Below are 7,713 nucleotides of genomic sequence, written 5' to 3' on the forward strand. Positions count from 1 at the left end.
TAATTAATCTAAAATTATTTTAGTGATTTAAAAATCACTAAAATAATTTTAGATTAATTAATTATTACGCGGTTTGCCCCGTGTTGCCATAGTTTCCTTAAGCGCCAGCCTTATTCCTGGCTTTTTGCCTTTTCTGCGGGCAAAGGCAAAGCCGCGCTGAAAACACTGTCGCGTGAACGTACTAGTATATATCTGGTCTATGGTTGGTCTTCATGGCAATACAGACGACAGTCTCTCTTTCACGCGCGCTCAGTAACGTTTCTTCCCTCGCCGACACCACCGCCGCCGCAGCTAGAGCTGCTACACGTGTGTTGAGCATGGCAGCCGCGTGTGTTGCTTATACCTACAACGTTGCTGCAGGTTGCTTGCTCTCACAGCGCGTTGTTGGCTTTCAACAGTTGGCTGCGTGGCTGCTTGGTTGTGGCGCATGATCATGATGTTTACGTTTGTCCGCCACGCGCGCGCGCATCGCCGGCCGTGCCTGCTGCCAGAGCATCAACATACGGCTGCGTGCGTGCATACGTGCGTGCGTGCGTGCGTGCGTGCGTGTACGCGTACGAGAAAAGGGGAATTAGATAGCGCGCTGCGTGCGTGCGTGCGTGCGCGCGTACGAGAAAAAAGGGGATAGAGAGCGCGCGCTGCGTGCGTACGAGTAAAAAGGGGATAGAGAGCGCGCGCTGCGTGCGTGCGTGCGTGCGTGCGTGCATGCGTGCGTGCCTATGTGCGAGAGCAAGGGGGTGGTAGGTAGCTCGCGTTAGAGGAACGAGAGAAAAGGACAGTCAGCGAGACTGCGCGAGAGCAGAGAGTGGGGGAGAGAGAGAAAGAGGGGGAATAAGAGAGGAAGTGGGCGTGAGAGGAGGGAGAGAGAGTGAAAAAAAGAGAGAACAAACGAAAGAAAGAGAGAAACAGGGAGCGCGCGAGAGAGAGGTAAGAGAGAAGCAGAGATGGCGAGATCGAGCGAGCGAGAGAGCGAGAGAGAGAGAGAGAGGGAGAGAGCGCGAGAGAGAGAGAGAGAGAGAGAGAGAGAGAGAGAGAGAGAGAGAGAGAGAGAGNGGGAGGGGGGTACTGCTGCCTGTCAGAATAGCGAGAGCTTGCGAATGGCGAGCGATTATATAAAAATTCGGCAGGCCACACAGGAAGTTGTTTGTGCGCGCACAAACACACGCACACATACACACGCACAAACACACGCACACACACACACACGCATGCACGCACGCACGCACACAGACACAGACACGCACACAGACACGCACACACACACACACACACACACACACACACACACACACACACACACATGCGCACGCGCACGCGCACACGCACACACATGGGGCAAACGCACCAAGACACACACACACACACACACGATCACTCACTCACACACACACACACACACACACACAACATCACACACACACACACACACACACACACACACCACATGCACACATACCACACACAACAACAACACACAACACACAACAAGCACACATCCACAACACTACACACACACACACACAGCACACACTACACAGGCGGGTCGTCTGTGTGTCCGCATGGCATCGTAACCACCAGTAACGAGCGCTATTATCGCTGCTCGGCCGCTGGCAGCTTGCCAACAACGTAGCGCAACGTCAATGCCGCATATGCGTGTGTGCGTGCGTGCGTGTTTGCGTGCGGTTTACGCATGTGCGTGCGTGTTACGCGTGTGCGTGCGTGTTACGCGTGTGCGTGTTACGCGCGTGCGTGTTACGTGCGTGCGTGTTACGTGCGTGCGTGTTACGTGCGTGCGTGTTACGTGCGTGCGTGCGTGTTACGTGCGTGCGTGCGGGTTACGTGCGTGCGTGTTACGTGCGTGCGTGTTACGTACGTGCGTGTTACGTGCGTGCGTGTTACGCGCGTGCGTGTTACGTGCGTGCGTGTTACGTGCGTGCGTGTTACGTGTTACGTGTTACGCGCGTGCGTGTTACGTTCGTGCGTGCGTGTTACGCGCGTGCGTGTACGCGTGTGCGTGCGTGTGTCGCGCGTGCGTGTTACGCGTGTGCGTGTTACGTGCGTGCGCGCGTTTATTCATTTCACGCGCGTGTCGAATGCGTGCGTGCGTGCGTGCGTGCGTGTATTCGTGTTACGCGAGCACACGCATTACGATAATCTTCAGTAGTAGCTCGAGTGGAGATAGTATAGACCAGCTTTCTGCACAGAGCAGTCATACACGCTAGGCCCTTTAATATTGATCAGACGTAGAGACCCAGCCACACAGTGCGTCTGTGTAGAGACTGGAAGCTCTGGCTTCCTCATTGTTTCTCCGTGGAATATGTGTATACGTGCCGCAGCGGTGTCGTAGTAAAGGGATCCCCCTCCCACCCAAAAACTAGCCCCTCCCCCGCACAGCTCCTAGCTTGTACACGGACTAGCCCATCCCCCCACACGCTGGTCCGCGCTTATACACGAGCTAATCCCTCCCCCCGCAGTGCTCCTCGCTTGTACACGGACTAGCCCCTCCCCCCGCACAGCTCCTCGCTTGTACACGGACTAGCCCCTCCCCCCGCACAGCTCCTCGCTTGTACACGGACTAACCCCTCCCCTCGCAGTGCTCCTCGCTTGTACACGGACTAACCCCTCCCCTCGCAGTGCTCCTNACCTCGATCTTACGTCTGCGCGTAAGCGTGTGCTGCCGTGCGCAACGCTCGTATACGACGTCTCGCTTAACGGTGCGGTGCGTGGTGCGTGATCGGGCTGAGTGCGTACCAAGCCCGTTATGCTACGTCTGCGCGGATGCGGCAGTGTGTCTGTGTCGGGCGTCCGTGCCGCAACCTCGAACTGCTACGCGCGCGTAAGGCTAACGTGTGTGCGTGCGGCGTGCAGTGAGTGCGGGGCGTGAAGTGCGGCCGTCGCGTGATAATGCTGGTGTATGAACGGCTTGCTACTAAGCTCGTGGAGGTAGCGTGTCATGCTCTCCGCCCGTCTCCCACTCTCACTCGCTATATTTCACCATTTATACATTTTGTAATACTTGGTGTACATATGGCGTATAGGTCGATATGTAGGGGGTATACAGAGGTGTATACTTGTTGTAATATGGTGCACAGGGGCGTAATAGCTTGGTTTGTTACGATACTTGTGTCTAAAATCTGACCGATAATTTCAGCCGTTGATACTACTTGGGCATCACTTACCGTGTACACTGGCGGTATGGTGCGATATGTGCGGGTATACAGGGTGTAATACTTGTTGTAAATTGGTGCAACAGGGGCCGCGGCGTGATACTTGGTGTACGATATTCACTTTTGCTGTTCCTAAAATCTTGACTGATATTTCACCGTTGGATTTACATGGGTATACTTGGTGTATTCATGGCGTATGCGTCGATATGTAGGGGGTATACAGGGTGTATACTTTTGTAATTGGTGCACAGGGCGTATTACTGTGGTGATAGGGCGATAACTTGTGTCAAATCCTGACAGATATTTCACCGTTGATACCCATTGGTAATACTTGGTGTTCATCGGCTATGGTCGATATGTAAGGGGTTATACAGGGTGTATACTTGTTGTACTTTGGTGCGCACTAGGAGGCGTAATACCTTGGTGTAACGATAACTTGGTGTCTAAAATCTGAACGATATTTACTTCACGCGTTCGATACATTGGGTAATACTTGGTGTACGATGAGCGTATGGTCGATTATTCTGTAGGCGGGTATACAGGGTGTAAATACGTTGGTGTAAATTGGTTCGGTGCACCACGGCGTATAACTTGGTGTATCGATACCTTGGTGTCTAAATCTGACGATATTTCACCGTTATACAATTGGGTATACTTGGTGTAGGCATGGCGTATGTCGATATGTCGGGTATACAGGGTGTAATACTTGTTTGTAATTGAGTGCAGCAGGGTCCGTATACTTGGTGTAGCGATACTTGGTGTCTAAATCTTGACAGCATATTTCACCAACCGTTGATACATTGGGTATACTTGGTGTACATGGCAGTATGGTCGATATGTAGGGGGTATTACCAGGGTGTATACTTGTTTGTAATTGGTGAGCACAGCGTATACTTGTGTACGATACTTGGTGTGCTAAAATCTGACGATATTTTCCCGCTTGATACATTGGGTATACTTGGTGTAACATGGCGTATGGTGATATGTAGGGTAACAGGGGTGTATAAGCTTGTTGTAATTGCGTGGGCACAGGCGTAATTACTTCGGTGTACGATATCTTGTTGTCAAATCTGACGTATTTCACCGTTGATACATTGGGTATACACTTGGTGGTACAATGGCGTATGTGTCTGATCATGTAGCGGGTATTGTAGGGTGTATACTTGTTCGTACGATTTGTGCACAGGGCGTATACTTGGTGACTCACGATCACTTGTGTCTAAATCGACGATTATTTTCACTCGTTGATACATATGGGTATCACTGGTGTACTGGCGTAACTGGTCGATAATGTAGGGGGTATACACGGGGTGTAATTACTTGTTGTAAATTGGTAAGCACATGGGCGTATACCTTGGTGTAGCGATATCACTTGGTAGTCTAAATCTGACGATATTTCACCGCGCGTTGATTACCATTGGTATACTGGTGTACAATGGGTATTGGCTCGATCATGTAGCGGGGTATCAGGGGGGGGTGTAATACTTGCGTTCGGTAATTGGTGCAAGCAGGGCGTATTACTTGGTGTACGATCACCTTGGTGTCTAAATCTGACCGATATCACCGTTGCATACATTTGGTGTATATTCATGCATAATGCTGTACATCGGCGTATGGTCGATATATAGTCAGCGGGTATACCAGGGTGTATAGCTATCTTGTACATTTTCGGTGGCCAGCGGCGTATACTCTTTTGTGTAGCGATACTTGGTGTCCTAAATCTCGACGATAATTTCTTCACGCGTGATAACATTGGGTATATCTATGGTGTACACGTGGCGTACTGGATCGAGATATGTAGACGGTATACAGGGTGTATACTTTGTTGTATAGTTGGTGCACAGGGCGTACTACTTGTGTAAGCAGTACTTGGTCTAAATTCGAACGATCATTTCAGCTTCGTTGACTACATTGTGCGTCATCACTTGCTGTTCACATGGCGTACTGGTCGATATATAAAGGGCGTATACTCAGGGTGTACTACCTTGTTGCTCACATTGTGGCATCCAGGGCGTAAATACTTGGTGTACCAGATATTCTTCTGTGTCTAAATCTGACAAACTATATCACGCGTGTTCGATACATTGGTATACCTTCTGGTGTACATGGCGTAATGCGCGATATGTAGGGGGTAATACAGGGTGGTATACTTGTTGTAGATTTGGTGCACAGGGCGTATACGTGGTTGTACGATACTTGGTCGTCCTATAATCTCACGATATTTCACGGTCGGCCCGTACCAACCTTGTCCTCTCGTCTTTATCCCCGTCCACTCCCCATTCTTTCCATCGGCGGTCGACAAGGGTGGGGCCGTTGATACATTGGGTATACTTGGTGTACAGGTGGCTTATGGTCGATATGTAGGGGATATACAGGGTGTATATAACTTGTTTGTAAGTTGGTGCAGCAGGCGTAACTTGTGTAGCGATACTTTTTGGTGTCTAGAATCTGAATCGACGATATTTCAGCCGGATACATTAGGGTATACTTGGTGTACATGGCGTATGGCTCGACTATGTAGGGGTTATACCAGGGTGTATACTTGTTGTAATTGTGCACAGGGCGTATACTCTGGTGTACGATAGCTTGGTGTCTAAATCTGACGATATTTCCACGCGTTTGATACATTGCGGGTATACTTGGTGTAGCATGGCGTATGTCGATATGTAGGGGGTATATCAGGGTGTATAGCTGTTGTAATTGGTGGCTACAGCGCGTATACTTGGTGTAGCATACTTGTGTACTAAATCTGACGAATATTCACGTTGATACATCTGTATACTTGGTGTACCATGGCGTATGGTCGATATATAGGGGTATACCACGCCGTGCTCAAATCTGTTCTAATTGGTGGCAACAGGGCGTAGTACTTGGTGCACCGCACTACCCTCTCGCGGTTAAATCCTGCCACCGCCATATTCTAACGCTCTCACTACATTGGTATACTTGGTGTACATGCGTATGGTCGATATGGTTAGGGGTAATACAGGGTGCTAATACTTGTTGTAATTGGTGCAGCAGGGCGTCTACTTGGTGTAAGCGATACTTGGTGTCTAAATCTGACGATATTTCACCGGTTGATACATTACGGTATACATATGGTGTAACATCGCGTATGGTGCGATATGTAGGGGTATACAGGGTGTATACTTGTTGTAATTGGTGCACAGGGCGTATTACTCAGGTGAGCCGAATACTTGTGTCTAAATCTGACGATAATTTCAACCGTTGATAATACGAGTTGTACGCACGCACGCCTGCACGCACGCACGCACGCACGCACGCAGACGTACGTATACGAGTTGCACGCACGCCTGCACGCACGTACGCACGCACGCACGCAGACGTACGTATACGAGTTGCACGCACGCACATGCTCGCGCGTCCGCAAACACGCTCGCTTGCTCTCTCTCTCTCTCACACACGCACATGCGTGCGCGCACGCAGACTCCCACGCATCTGCCTATAGCTTAGCTGGCGGTGTGGCGATGTTCACAGCGTGCATTGTCTCGTTGTTGCTGAGGCTGGGCCGCGTTAACATTCGTCGGCCATGTGTCCGCCACATCGGCTCACTGCGAGCACGCACACCTCACGCGCGCGAACACAGGCAGGGCTTTGTCCGCCGGCCCGCACGCACCCGCCGTGTTTGCCTCGTCGCGGGTAGTCCGTCCGTCATACTCGCATGCAGTTAGCTGGTAGGAATCCCGCCCTCAGTACGGTCCGTACAGAACGATCGCCTAACTCTACCCGTGTGGGGCCGCCCTGTGGCAGAGCGAGGTAGTGCCGGGCTGCACGGGTAGTGCTTGGTGGTGCTGGGCTGCACGGGTAGAGCTAGCTCAGGAACTATAGCCTTTCGCGCTGCCACAAGCCTGTAGCAGAGCGAAGGGCTATAATTCTAGAATCTAGAGTTAGGGTAGACCTAGATACAATAATGTAACCCAAACACAGGATAGTGGATATAGGATATTAACACCCTATCCTGTGTTTGGGTTACATTATTGTATCTAGGGTAGACCCAGTAACGTGTCAGGCGTGTGGTTACCGCCCCAGTCCGGTATAACTCACCCCCCACCCCCACCCCCACATGCGGTACCTATTGCTGATCGAGCGCTCACCGCTGCCGCTGTGACAGACAGACACCGTATGATGGTGAAGCTGTCACACATACGTACCGTGACGTTGACGTAGACGTTGACGTGACTCATTGTTCATTATGCTTCCGCTGCTTCGCCGCGCATCGGCCGCGGTGTTTCCATGGTAACGCGCGTGCATTGTGGATTAGGTTTTCGTTGGGTTGATCGTCGCGGCGGTGTTTCCATGGTAACACGCGTGCTTTGTTGATGAGGGGGCCGTTGTCAGAAACATCGTAAAGTTAATGCTAATATTAATGCTACGATCACACTTACGACTAATGTTAATGTTACGAGAATAGCGTTGATAGAAACGCATCGGAGGTCTTTCACGGGTTATTTCTAGATTCGGGTGCAAATAATGTAACCCATGAAGAGTGCGGTAATGTAAACCCAAAATAATAACAATATTAATA

General features: G+C 50.7%; 1 protein-coding gene across 1 annotated transcript in view; it reads left to right on the plus strand.

Annotated features, from left to right (window-relative positions):
• The window catches only part of LOC106812086 (protein patched homolog 1-like), a 14,912-nt gene that overhangs the window by 5,471 nt on the left and 1,728 nt on the right, over positions 1-7,713 (plus strand). The gene's annotated exons all lie outside the window — the stretch shown is intronic.

The sequence above is a fragment of the Priapulus caudatus genome, unplaced genomic scaffold (genome assembly GCF_000485595.1).
Source record: "Priapulus caudatus unplaced genomic scaffold, Priapulus_caudatus-5.0.1 Scaffold607, whole genome shotgun sequence".
NCBI classification, from domain to species: Eukaryota; Metazoa; Priapulida; class Priapulimorpha; order Priapulimorphida; family Priapulidae; genus Priapulus; species Priapulus caudatus.